At 38.0% G+C, this 13,342-nt stretch overlaps 1 long non-coding RNA gene across 2 annotated transcripts in view; it reads right to left on the bottom strand.

Annotated features, from left to right (window-relative positions):
• Positions 1-7,605: 7,605 nt before the first annotated feature.
• Positions 7,606-13,342, bottom strand: part of LOC138109188 (uncharacterized) — a 132,874-nt gene continuing 127,137 nt past the window's right edge. For both annotated transcript variants that reach the window (XR_011150345.1, XR_011150343.1), the window contains 2 exons: positions 9,803-9,884; positions 7,606-7,800 (listed from right to left, as the gene is read on the bottom strand). This is a non-coding gene — a long non-coding RNA (uncharacterized lncRNA). The remainder of the gene's footprint in view (positions 7,801-9,802; positions 9,885-13,342) is intronic.

Below are 13,342 nucleotides of genomic sequence, written 5' to 3' on the forward strand. Positions count from 1 at the left end.
ACAGGTGCAGAATGCAGTGTTTGATGACCCCAGAGATGCCCTCTTCTCCTAAGATATATGACAGTGTCTCTTAAACTTGTCCTAATGGAGTAAAGGACTATATTTCTGCAGATCTCTTGCACTGCAGAGAGGAGATGCATTAGTGATGGTGGTTTCAGTGCTGACTCTGTGCTGCAAGTAGGACCTGAACCAAAATCTCCATATTCATTTCACAAAGGTCAGCGAACAGACATCATTGCAGTATATCTTTTAAGCCTGAGGGATCTGATTTTATGCTGTATCATTTTAAGTTTATGTCAAATTACTTCTCTGAAATCAAGTCGACACTGAAATCAGTGGAGTTAGAAATGGCGTAAAGCTGGAAGAAAATAGTGGTGAGTCATGCCTTTTTATTTTCAAATAGAGGAGGCAAGTGTTTGTGGTGGTTTCACTGTGAAGCCAGAATAAAAGGGGAGATTTGGAGTGGGTTTTGATGTCTTGTATGAACCTGTAGCTCAGCTGGCATGAATCCATACAAACCAAACCCAAAATGCAACACATGCATACATCCCAGTGAACAAAACCTGCTGACTTTTACATGGCTTTAGCTGCAAAGTCGTTTTCATTTGACATATTTTCCCTTGTAAAGTGTTCACAAAATTCTGCAAGTTGTCAGGGAGTGTTTGCAGGGAGGAATGGCTGAACAGAAAGAATGCAGAACAGATCTGCTGTTCTATACAGCAGGTAAAAACAGAACAAATCAAAAAAGAAAACCTACCCTGAAAACAAAAGCTTTCTCTTCACATATTTGTGATTCCACAAATTGATCGGGCAACTGCCCAACTTCAAGCCTGAACTCCTTCTGTGGACTGTTGTCTTTCTGAATTAGTGGTAAAATCTCCAGCCTGTATGCACTGAATCCATACATTTAATGATGTGCAGCCAAGCACGGCAGCTCTCTGCAGAGCAGCCACAGGTATTGTTCCCTTCTCCATCACACAGGCAGTGATTTAGGGATGAACCCAGTGAGTGCTGAGTCAATATGCCCCCAGTGAGTATTGCAGTACCACCACATCACCCCGAGAGTGATGGAATTACCTGCCCTTTTTCCTGCTCTGAAATACAGCTGGGTCCTGGCTTCGGAGCGCTGCAGTAAAGGAGTGCAAGTGTTGGCAGGATATACCACACACTCTGCCAATTTGTGAACACTCAGTGTGTTCTAAAGATTGTGCTCTGCTTCACACCATAGCAGTAAGTCTGGATCAATAAAGGCAGAAGCCCTCAATGTTTTGGGGAAAAAAAAAGCCCACTTTTTTTTTTTCATATTTCTGGATGGAAGCTCTCTTGCATTCTTTCTCCTCTCATACACCCAATGCACAGTGTGAATTTTAATTAAAAACAACTTACATGAATCAATCTTTCCCTTCTAGCTTATCCATAATTAGTGACTTGACCTAGCCTTTGCCATCCTAAGATTGAGAAATATTTTATAGGTGTATTTTTACCCTAGAACTCTTCTACATCAATTCTACTGTCACTGCTGTACAAAGGCAGAAACCCAGGAGCAACTATTTTCTGAAACCAGAGAAGACTGGGGCAGAGATGTTTAAACCAAATTACAGCCCCACTCTTTTTCCCTTGGCAAATACTCAATGTAAATTGTGGAGTCCAGCAGTACTGCCAAGGGAACAATTTGAAAACTGCAGGTATGGCTGGACACCATCTGGAACAAAGAACTTGCTCATGTGAGCAAGGATTGGGGAAGTATTGGAACAGGCTGGCCCTGGAATGTCAAGAGAGGAGCACATGCGGTGCTTGGGGACAGGATTTAGGAGTGGACCTGGCAGTGTTAGGTTGATGGTCAGACTCAAAGATCTTAGAGATCTTTTCCTTAAAGGTTCTATGACTTTATGAGAAATTTTTACTCATTCAGGTAGTCTCATGTGAGGAAGTAACATTAAAGCAGGACTGTTTTGGGGAGCATAAATATATTGAACAGGAAAATGTAGAAGTGTGTGTCCAATACCTATTTTTTTAAAGTACTTTCTTTCATAGTGGCACCTTAAATTAACAACTAAAACCCTTAAAATCCCCCACCAAAACTATGCCAGGTGCTAATTCTCTAATACAAACATGCCCAGGTTGCTGATCCCATCATATAGATAATTAATTCAAATATATTGCAAAGTAAAAGTTTAGATCCACATTCCCTATGCAGCTAATCAAGAGAGAGAGGTTAAAAAGGGAATGCTGCAATGCAGAGCACCTAACATTTGTTAATGTGGATTAGTAGAGTGTCCATGATTCAAAAAATTCCTTGGAAAGAGGAATCTGCTGTCATACAGGCAAAAAAGGAAGGTACAGCACTAAAGGGAAATGGTTGGTAAATGAACACCTGATCCAGGGGCTGTATCTTTCAAATGTTGAACAGGAAAAAAAAAAAAAAAATTTTGAGAAAAAGAGAAATGGCAAAAAAAACAAGACAATAAGAAGATGCCAGAAGCCTCACAGTTGTATGGATTGTGTGGTGTTCCTTTTGTTGGAACACTCAGAACCTCTCTGTTTTAATGTTCTCCTTCTCAGGAGGAAGTGAGGCAGAGAAGCTTTTCATGGAGATGGGCTGCTAAAGAAGATGCTGTGAAGGAAAGCAAAGTACTTGAGAATAAATTACATTGCTCTTGCTGGCCTTTGTTTGGTTTTTTTGTTTGTTTGTTTGTTTTGTTTTGTTTAGTTTAAATTCTCAGATGGTTTCCTATTTTATTCCAGACCACCCAGTAATATGGAACTATACATCTGGAAGGGCCAAAAGAGAAACAGGATTTTTAAAGTATTCTTTAAAGTAGTTTCAGTTATTCTTATCACCTATAAGGAGAGTTTATATAATCTGTTCATGATGGTGTCCCATGTTGGAACTCCACAACTTGCCTGGTCAATATATCCCAGTGTATCTCAGCCCTGACAGTGTTTTTGCTCCTAATATTTAACCCAAATTTTCCTTGATATGAATTAAACAGACTGCTCTTGTCCTACCCTTCAAGGAGATGGAAAAGTGATAATTTCTTGTCTCTTTACTGAATTATCCTCAGGATGGGTTCTATAAAGCTGTGGTCTGTAAGCAACTCTGGGTTATGAACAAGTCCTGTAAATATCTAAAAGGTAGTATCAGACAGACCAGAGACCAGGGCAATTCTCTTTTTTTCTTTGTTTTTCCCCTGCATATTTGAGGAATATTTCTATTTGCATCTTTGGCCTGCAGATCTTAAAACTGACATCATAAGATGTGCCTCAGTCAACATAAAAAAACACTGTATGTGATTCTCACCCATCTTCTCGGTTTTTATGATGTTACAACATCTTTCAATTTATTTCTCCCTCTGAGTTTAGTATTTTCCATCTTACCTTATTCCAAATCTCTCCTGCCCTGTTGCTGCTGTTTCCCACAGGGCTGTGAGATCTCAGGGAGTCCACAACAGTTTCTATGTGAATACAGATTAAAATGCCAATTTTTGCATTCATTCCTAGTGCTTGGATTTCCCCCCTTTTCTTTTTCAAATTAAAATTTTGTTTGATCACAGTTCCTGTAAAAATGAGTAGAGTTGCAAATGTTGACAAAATTATGCTTTCAGTTTTGTTCCAATTCTTTTCTTCAGTTTGTTTTTGTTTTGTCTTGGTTTGGTTTTATTTTGCTTTATTTACCTTTCTAACTCCTCATCTACAGCACTGCACAGAATTTGATATGGCACAATAGACTCCTCCATGTAACTCAAATCACATGAGCTCTGTAATGAAAGATGTTGCTTGCAGGGCTGAGTTAGAATTGTCAGCATTACTCTGAAACTTGCTGGTGTACACTAACACCTGGCCTACCTCTTCCCTGCATTACCAGGTAAATGAAATTGAATGGGAAAACTACAGAAATAGGCCAGAGAGAAAACACAATTATTGAGGCTGGTGGTCAAAAACTCACAAAAGCACAGTGTGACTCATCCCTGCCAAAAATGAAAGTTCAGCAAGAGGAAGTTGTCACAAACACAGGGTCATGCTGGAGAAGCAAGTTTTATCACTTGATTTGCAGGGTTGGGGTGACATCTCACTCTGGTCCATGGATCAATCATTCCTCCACTGTACAGGAGCAGCTGCAGATTCCCTGGAGCCAGAGTTGGGTGTCACGGGAAATAAAGGACATTTTACTCCATCTTCAGGAATGATTTCATCAAGAAGTTTCTTTAAACAACACAACACCAATTTAGTGACAAACCACAAAATTCCCTTTCAAGATTTTGCAAGACTCTTTGATTCTTTCCTCTTTCTTTTCCAACAGGAAAAACCTATACAAGCTTCTATACAAGACTGTGCAAGTAGTTCCAATGCAGCTGCACCAACTTCCCTGTCCCAAAGCACCTGATACACTGCCAGAAAATCCTTATGACTCTGTTATAAACTAATTGTTCTCCATGGCTGTGAGCAGGATGAGAAGAACAGACTTTAGATGCAAATACTTTTAATGTAACATTGAAAGTTCTCTCTCCTTTACCTTCAGTCACAGTAAATCTTTTTAAACTACATCCCGACAGCAGGACTATGTTTACTACATTCGTGCTTAGCCAAGCACTCCTTTTTCAAGGGAGGTGTTAGAATAGGAGACAAAATATTTGTCAGCAAAGATTGCATAACTGAATCAGAAATACTAATTTAGACATCCTTAATTAAAATGGGTGGCACTGCAGTAAAGCATCTGTGCTGACAGATATCTCCTGCTCTCTGTAGTGACTGAACTAACAGATCCATTCACAGTGTAACAGGAAGATCTACCTAAAGGCAGAGCTGGGATGAGGGTTAGAAGAGAGTACAATCTTCTGGTTTCAGTCCCAGTCATATTATTAACTGCAAAATCAAGCTGTGTTTTCATCTTGTTATTGGTCTGAGCTCCTCTCTGCTTACATCACCGGGAACATACGAAACACAGCAGTTTCATGATGAGAAGATCACAGAGAAGATTAATGACAATTCCAGGAAAGCAATGCCCCTCCTGTGCTGAAAGTTGCACCAGGTAGGGACCACAGCCCTGACCCCTGACTCCAGCAGTACCAGGAATATTGGCTGTGCAAATGAATATTGATCACACAAACAACAACCAGGATGTTTAGGTTCTGTCACAATTTAGCCATCATGCAGTGAGGAGATGTAAGCACCAGAGAAGACAAAGAGCTTTACTAAGCAGGTGATGTTCCTGTCTGGTAAAACACTTGGGATGATGTGAAGACCAATACATAACACTCAAAGGGCTTAATACACAGCTGGGTATTTATGTGAACATTAAAGGTCAGCACTGTTCAGTCCAGTGTCAGGCACAGGTTGTGCAAACACCACCCAGGAAAAATCCAGGAGCAGGAGAACTGTGGGTCAGTCCTGCCCAGTGCTCCCCACACATCCATTGGCCTCCTCCTGGGACAGAGGGATGGTTGGGAGCAAAGGCAGCAGCAGTTCAGAGCAGCCCAACTGTGCTTAGTTCCTCTTCCTCTGTTTCCCTGGCATCCAGAGATGGAGCAAAGGAGTGAAAGACAAGACTTTTGAAGTTCAGAGCTCTGCCAACCACCATAATTGGTAAGATCCTTGTGAGCCTGCCAGCTGCAGACACAAGATATCTTATGCACTTAGAAGGAAGGTGAGTTTTGCTTTCTTCCAGAGGGGGAACATGGACAGCCTTTCCCAGAAGTTGTTTTTCTTCCTTCAACCAAGAGCAGCATCTGTTTGGTTTTTTTTTTTTTTCTGCTCCTGCATTTCTGTGAAAAGCTGAACACATTCCAGTTAATTTGGTTCATTGGTTAATCATAAGGCTTCCATCAAGTGAGGAGACATTTCCTTGAAAATTACACACCAGGGGAGTGGAGTGAGAATTTTGCTGCAGGATAAATAGCACATTGCATGGGCTGTGTAAAAAAAGGTAAACTATGAAGGAGAATATGAAGGCCTGAATAGGTTGGAGTAGCTTAAATTGAAGACCAGTGTTCCTTCACATACAATCTAACCATTGTGAAGTAGGCAAAAATACAAAATGTTCCACTCTTGCTTTAATGTAAGGGCTAATGCACAAAAAATTAAGCAAAAAATATGTAAAATAATGCATCATATGTGACTGCATAATGCAGTCTACTTGTTCTTGCAGCTCTTTTAAGAGGTGAGAATCCAAAGAGCCTCCCTAAATGCCTTGGACTGTATAGGTAAGCCACCTGATTTTTAAATTAATTTTATAATTACACTAGAAAAGGTTTATAACTTATAATGGACATGAACAGGTATTCCTGACAGTTTTCTAAGCTCTTTCTCTCTCTAGCTGGAACTGGAACTTAAGGACAGATTTTACTGTTTTGTTCAGCAATGTCCTCTTTTCACTTTGAATGGTGCCAAGAAACCATAAGAAAGACAAAAGTAAAAGAATTATCCAGACTTTCCAAAATCCAGGTCTAAAGAAAAGGACAGAAATAAAGACTGCAAAGTGAATAAAGAATCTTATCTACCTCATTAATGCTGTATTTTTTTCAGTAGACAAAATCAGAAATTATTTAAATAGGTTTGTTCTAAATTGAAACAGAGACATAAAATTTCTAAAAACCAAAACCAAACCAAACAAAAACAAACCCAAGGCAAAGCAAACCTAAAAGTTTCCTTAGAAGATTAAAATAAACTCAGTCGTGTGTTATTTTCAGGAAAATAAATAGGCACAGGCTGCCTGGTGCATGGTGGCTCCATAACTGGCTTAGGTAGAGTCCTCTGGAGTGGAAGACTTCCCTGTATACTGGAATAACTCAGAAATCAGACAGCCCTGCCTTTGAATCATTTTCCTGCCTTATAATTCAGAAACTGATGACAACTTGAAATTCTGGCATACCTGGAATGACCTTTGAAAATTCATTCCTTACAAGTTAAACAGATGGGCACAGAACACTTTGCTATTTTGGAAAACATTAGTTTAAATCATTGCTTCAATAAAACATTGCCTCTACTGCAAATCCTTGTTTGCCTATGAATGCACACAGCACAACGTTCCAGACCAGCTCTGGCTGTAACAGAAACTGCTCTGTTTTCTCCCATGTTTTCAAATTCCAAAATAAGAGGAAGAAAAGAGAAAAATTACCTGAAGCACAATGAAAGCTATTTAATGGTTTGCTAGGAGAGCAGATATCTGCAGTCAGAAGAGCAAATACCAGCTGAGTTGGTTTAAAAATTAGGTTGCTGTGCTCCTTGGCACGTGTCTCACACTATCACATACAAAAAGTTTGCCATTAATTTGGCATTTCTGGAGTATTTCAATAGTACCTGCAGGCATAGTCATGAATGACACTTTCTCAAGGTGAAGCCTTAAGTATGTCCTTTGCTCAATTTAGAACGAAAGATCTGCAGAAAAGCTCTGCACAGATTTGAAATATCCAGTATGTTGCTTCACCCCCAGGACCGTGCCTTGCTTCTCTCCCTTCTCAAGCACTCTCTAGCATCTGAAGTGCAGAAGGTGAAGGGAAGCCCTATTAATCAACCACAAAGTACATTAAAGCACCTAAATAACTTGTTTATACAAATGATCTGCTCCACTGTAAGTGATGAGGTCAAGAGTCCCATTTGTTGTGCAGTGACATTTTATTGATGTGGCAGGAGGCATCAGCAACTGCAATTTTGTCATGGTCTGCTTTCCATCCCTCCCAAGGATCATCACTCTTGGGCTGTCAGAGGCATCGAATATCCCAGTGCGTGCTGCATGTTTGATAGAGCTCTACCTCGGCCATTAATCATGCAGGGAGTTAAATTTCCTCTGTCAATATGGAAATTCTGCAAGGGCAAGAATGTGTTATCAATTTTTATTGAGGAAATGACAGCAAGAAAGTGGGTCAGTGTGAGGTTGCCTTAAAGCAGTTTCTTCAAAATTAAAATTATACTGACCAGCTACATTTCATAATGTGATTTAATTTTAAACTATTTTCCATGTCCTGTTGCATACCAAGTCTCAAGGACTGATCTTTTTTTTTCTGAAGTGCATCCCTTTCTAAAAATATAATATCACTTCAGACAGGAAAAGGAGGATTTTAAACATTATCCTATGACAAGGTCATTGGCTATGGCAAGAAAAAGAGATCTTCCAGGGTCATTCAGGTTTTGGAAAACATTTTAGAAAAACAAATATACTGACTGGGACACTTAGAAATCCCCCTAATTATCAATAGTCATTCAGGTTGTTGAACAGGTGCAGAGACTAAAATAAAGCAATATTAAATATGTCAGGCATTGCAACTTAACATTCCTGTATTCATTAAGTGCAAGAATAAAAAAAAAAAAAGTTATGAAAAGTCAAATCAGCTTCAATAACATCAAAATTCAACTTATAGAATTATGATCAGTATTAACATAAAAATATTTCTGAGACCCCTTTAATTTATCAGACAAAAGTATAATGAGACACTATGGGTGGAAGCTGGAGGGAGAAAAATTCAGAACAGAAATAAGGGAAACATTTTGAGGATGAATGAAATCAACCATTGGAACATTATACTTGGGTGGACAGTGAATATTTCATCCCCTGACATTCTAGAATCAGTAATTTTCTAAAAGAAATGCATTCACACATTTACAAACTGTTATGAGTTTGACACAGGAATCGCTTATTGTGGGGAGGATTTTTTAGTTCCCTTTTTTTCTTCCTAGCCCCTGTAAACTGTTCTTGAACCAGAAGCAGCACTTGAGAGGGTCACAGGCTTGAACTGCTCTCTCATTGCATATTTCAGTTAATGTTTCTTTGAGTGGGAAAAAACCGAATCTGCTGATCCCAGGGTTGAGCAGGCTTAGGCTGATGCCTCTATTCTTTGTGCCAGCAAGTGACCTTAATTCACATATTCTATCTATTTTAATAAATGGTATTATTTACTGCGCTGACTCAGTGTAGTACTTTTTAAATATTTATGAAAGCAGCCTTTACATACATAGCACTGATGTTTATCCTTTGGCTGGTGCCAGGCAATGAGCAGTGCATGGCTTGAACAATGAGTTTGGATTATGCAGAATTTATTGCTTTTCTTTTTTATCTTTTTCATGCCGTAGAGAGAAGCTTTCATCTGTTTTAAGGTACAATACTGTTTCCTCCACATGATAGTATTACTGCCTTAATAGATCTCTTTTTTTCCTAACTCACCCTGTCATACCTGGCTTTGAATCTCCCTTTATGCATCTACACATCTCTTTTTTTTGTTAACAGAACACAAATATTTTACTATTTTCTTGACGTCCCATGTTCTACTAATATTTTAAGAATGTCACACTCTATTTAAGTGTCAGGATGAAGACATCTAGTGTAATCTCTTTTTCCTGTAAGTGCTTCTGACTTCTTTTTTGTCTGTATAATTCTGTCTTGCAAGGAGCCTTTTGCAAACTAATGTTCTTAGGAACAGTGGAGATGAAAACAGCTCACCTATGGCATTACAGAGAAATGAAACTGGCAGTGGGTGAATGGCTGGGGAAGTGAGATATTAGAAAGAAAAAAGAAGTAACCACACTGAAGCAGTCAAAAGCTTATAGCTGAAATGAGGGATAATGAATTAAAAATGAGTAATATGAATTTCTTCTGAATGAGGTAAATTCTGGTTGGAGCTTCCAGGCTGACAGTTCTGAAGGAGTTGTCTGTGAAAAGGACGGTGAGACTGGAAAAGTGCAAGTTTTTCCTCATCATTGGGCATTGGATCTGCTCAAGGGAGGTTTTCTGCCTGTATTCATTCTGTCTCTTGGGGATTTGGATCTATCAGACACTGACGAGAAATGATCAATTAATTTAATATAAAATCACCTTCAAGTTGTAATTGGTGATGGTTATTTACATCCTACTTCACAGGCTGGTGTCTCCAAGGTGATGCTAAATCTTTGCTGAGCTGCAAAGAAATAGAAACAAAGTGAATAGCAACAACAACAACAACAACAACAACAACAATAATAATAATGACAATAATATATTACTTTATTTAAGAGGAACTTTGGGAAAGAGCTTCTCAGTGTGATAAAAATAAATGTGGATTATGTTAGAAAATCACAATTTTAACTTTACCTATTCTTTTTTTTTTTTTTTTTTTTTTTGCCAGACTGGTGTTAGACCTTTCAACAGAATCTATTGATGATGACACTTCAAGTTTTAACACTTCACCATAAAAATGTAGAAATGACCAATATACTAAAATAAGTGCCTATGTATGGGAACAAGGAGCATGGTGAAGCAGTGGTAATAATTGCACGAGGGTACCTACATTTTTACAGTCTGAAACTGTGGATAATTATTTCAGTAAATTTGCAAAACTGTGGGTGTTGCTATTGCTCACCAGTCCTGTGACCATTTTCCAGATTCAACTGGCCCTTTCAAACCCCTTCCCATAGGGAAGGCAAATAATTTTTTGCATGAGGCCTAGAAAACCCCACATATTTTTCCTTGACCTGCTGGATCACAGCTCTGCACAGCTGATTATTCTATTGGCAAAAGCATAAAAGAGACAACCTGGAGAAGCATATAAAAAACCTAAAATCTTGACTTAGAAAAAGAATAATAATCTTTCCATGAGAAATGGCATAACCCTGCAATGTGTAAATAGCCTTTAATGAAAGTATAAGCTATTGTTCATTTTTACTTGTTCTATTTTATTCCTTCCTTCTGTTTTGGTAGGAAAGGAACCAATTTCACGATGGAAATTCATTCTACGTTTACATAAAATCATTCACAAACTTGATTTTTAATCCTAGAATTAAATATATCTTGAAGTTAGGAATTACAGGAATAGTATTTCTGTGTGTAAATAGATACTGGATAAATTATTAACTAGTTTAGCAGTAAAAAAAGCAATAAATTGATACTAAAAGCCCTATACAGCAGAAATGTGTAATACCTCCTATTTTTTAAAAAATTCCATTAACATGCAGATAATTTTTGATAATTTGAGGTAATAGCTATTCATTCTCCAAGTGGAATTGTTTCAGCTACAAGGACCTCTAGAAAAAATATAATTTCCAGGATCACAAATAAACTCAAAGTTTCTTCTTTTGACTTAGTCACCTTTTGGTTTCTTGTAATTTGGGAAACCCACAAACCTAATCATAAAGCCTTCTTCTGGCCTGAAATCCTCACTTCTTTGATTATTTTGTTGTTGTTGTCATTTGTCTTGTTTGTTTGGTCTGTTTGTTGACTTCCAATAATTAAAGCAAGGCAGTGAAATCATAAACAAAATTCCTCGCAATTTCACACTGTGTACTCCAGCTGTACTTGTCTTTACAAACACAAACACAAGTTCAAAACTATATTTATCTATAATGCTGTGAACGTGTAAAGCACATAAATCATAGAGTGCCACTGACTTTGAAGAGTTTGCCTAAAAATTAATGTGTTTGGCAAAAAAGTATTAAGAATATTAAGAAAGTAAAACCTCTGTTTCTTGTATTGAAAGCCTATTCCATACTTAACTAAGGTTTATTGACTAGAGGCACAACATTAATAGGTTTTGATCTCTCTGGTGGTAGTTTGGGGTGAATCTGCATAAATATATATATATATAACCAGGGTTAATTAAAAATTTAGGCAGCATCAGAATATGATACCATATTTAAAGCAATATCTGCTTCAGACAACTTTACTCTCAAATGTTTTTGGCAAGAGAAAAGAATGGCTAAAGCATCAAAATTGAGCTCTTTTCTCTTGTTTCACTTTATGATTGATAAGAAATGCCCTCAACTGTACAGGAAAGCTTAGGAAGTAAGGAATTTTTTACACAAAATTTAAGCATCATCAGAAATCATCATTACCTTGGCTACCATAGTGAACAGTACTACTGCAGAAGCAACTGTATAAAAAACCAAATGGGTTTCCCTGAAGACAAGACCCAAGCCTTGCAATTTCCCTGTCATCTGTAAGATTATCATCTACTCATAAATATCCTACAGGGAAGCCAAGGGATCTCAGTCTGGTCACGTTTTATGGATATGCACCATACAGATGAAGGGGAAATGTCTATATTGACAAAAGGAATCCCTGAACAAACAAAATGTTATCTCTGGGGTCCAAAGACAGATAAATTTACATAAGAAATGAGTCACACAGTTTAAGAAGAAGGTTAATTTAGCATTTCAAAAGTTTATCCAAGAACATGATCGGTTCCATGATCTAAAGTCTCCAAGATTAGAAGGCTTTTTAAGTGATATTAGCAGGTTTAACCAGAAGATTTTAGGGAATTAATATAGGCACCACTGAATAAATTCTATGAGCAGAGCAGTCGCTTTAGATTCTGTAATTGGAACAAAAAAGGCTTAATAACAGTGGATGCTTTTACAAACCAGAGCCCTGCTCTTATGGAAAATGACCCCAAAGTTAATACCAAGCGTAAAATATTTTGTAGCTCTTGCCAAATATTTACCTAAGAGATGTCTTTGCTTTGGACAGACTGCATTAACATCTCCTCACTGTGCTGTCTTTTGCAATGCGTAAATAAGTACTCATAAACTAGAGAAATATGGATAAATTAACCAAAAATTAATCTGAATCCATATCTGAATACACTCAGACAGAATGAGAGGGCTTAGCTTTTTATGTTTGCTTATCACTAACTGTGATTAATGATATCACTGAATCTGAGAAGGTTTGAAATTCTAGCGATGCAAAAAATGCAAAAACATTTGAGCCTTGTTGAACCTGCCCATAATTATCTGATCCATAAAGTGGGTTGGAAATATGATAAACAAGTGCTCCCAGGAGAGCTTCAGATTTCAGTTTCCTAATATTCCCTATTTAAGATCATTTTCATGCTCAATATCTTTAATTCATTTTCTTTTTGAACTTAGTCCTTTGGGAGAGTAATTTTTTCTGATATACGCTAACAGATCAGTATGTTTGGACACGGGAGTTTTATCCTTCCCACTGGTGTTGTTACAGATGCCTGACATAAGGATAAATAAATGTCATCTAAGTTCCAAAGGACCATCTACTCTGGATTCTCGAGCCTATCTCTGCTCCTGAAAGAAAGACAAATAAAGATTGCTAGAAGCGATATGAGCAAACAAAGCAAAGAAAGAGTCAATAGGCTTGGCCAGACAATGTGTGTGAGCCTTCAGCAAAACTTTCTAGCACTCACAAAGCAGCACTTTGGCTTTGGGATCGAGCTGCTTTTGTATTCCCAGGGATCCACATGCTTGTTTTAGCCTGCCTCAAACTTTGGCTGTGCTACCAGTCTTCTCTGCGGTTCATCCTGACATCATCCATCTTTCTCAGCAAAAGAGAAATTCCTTGTTCAAACTTCCTGATTCCTCTGCTTCTTGGTATTCTTGGAGAGCCTACACAAGCTCTTTCCATAGTTTAAAA

The sequence above is a fragment of the Aphelocoma coerulescens genome, chromosome 4 (assembly GCF_041296385.1).
Source record: "Aphelocoma coerulescens isolate FSJ_1873_10779 chromosome 4, UR_Acoe_1.0, whole genome shotgun sequence".
NCBI classification, from domain to species: Eukaryota; Metazoa; Chordata; class Aves; order Passeriformes; family Corvidae; genus Aphelocoma; species Aphelocoma coerulescens.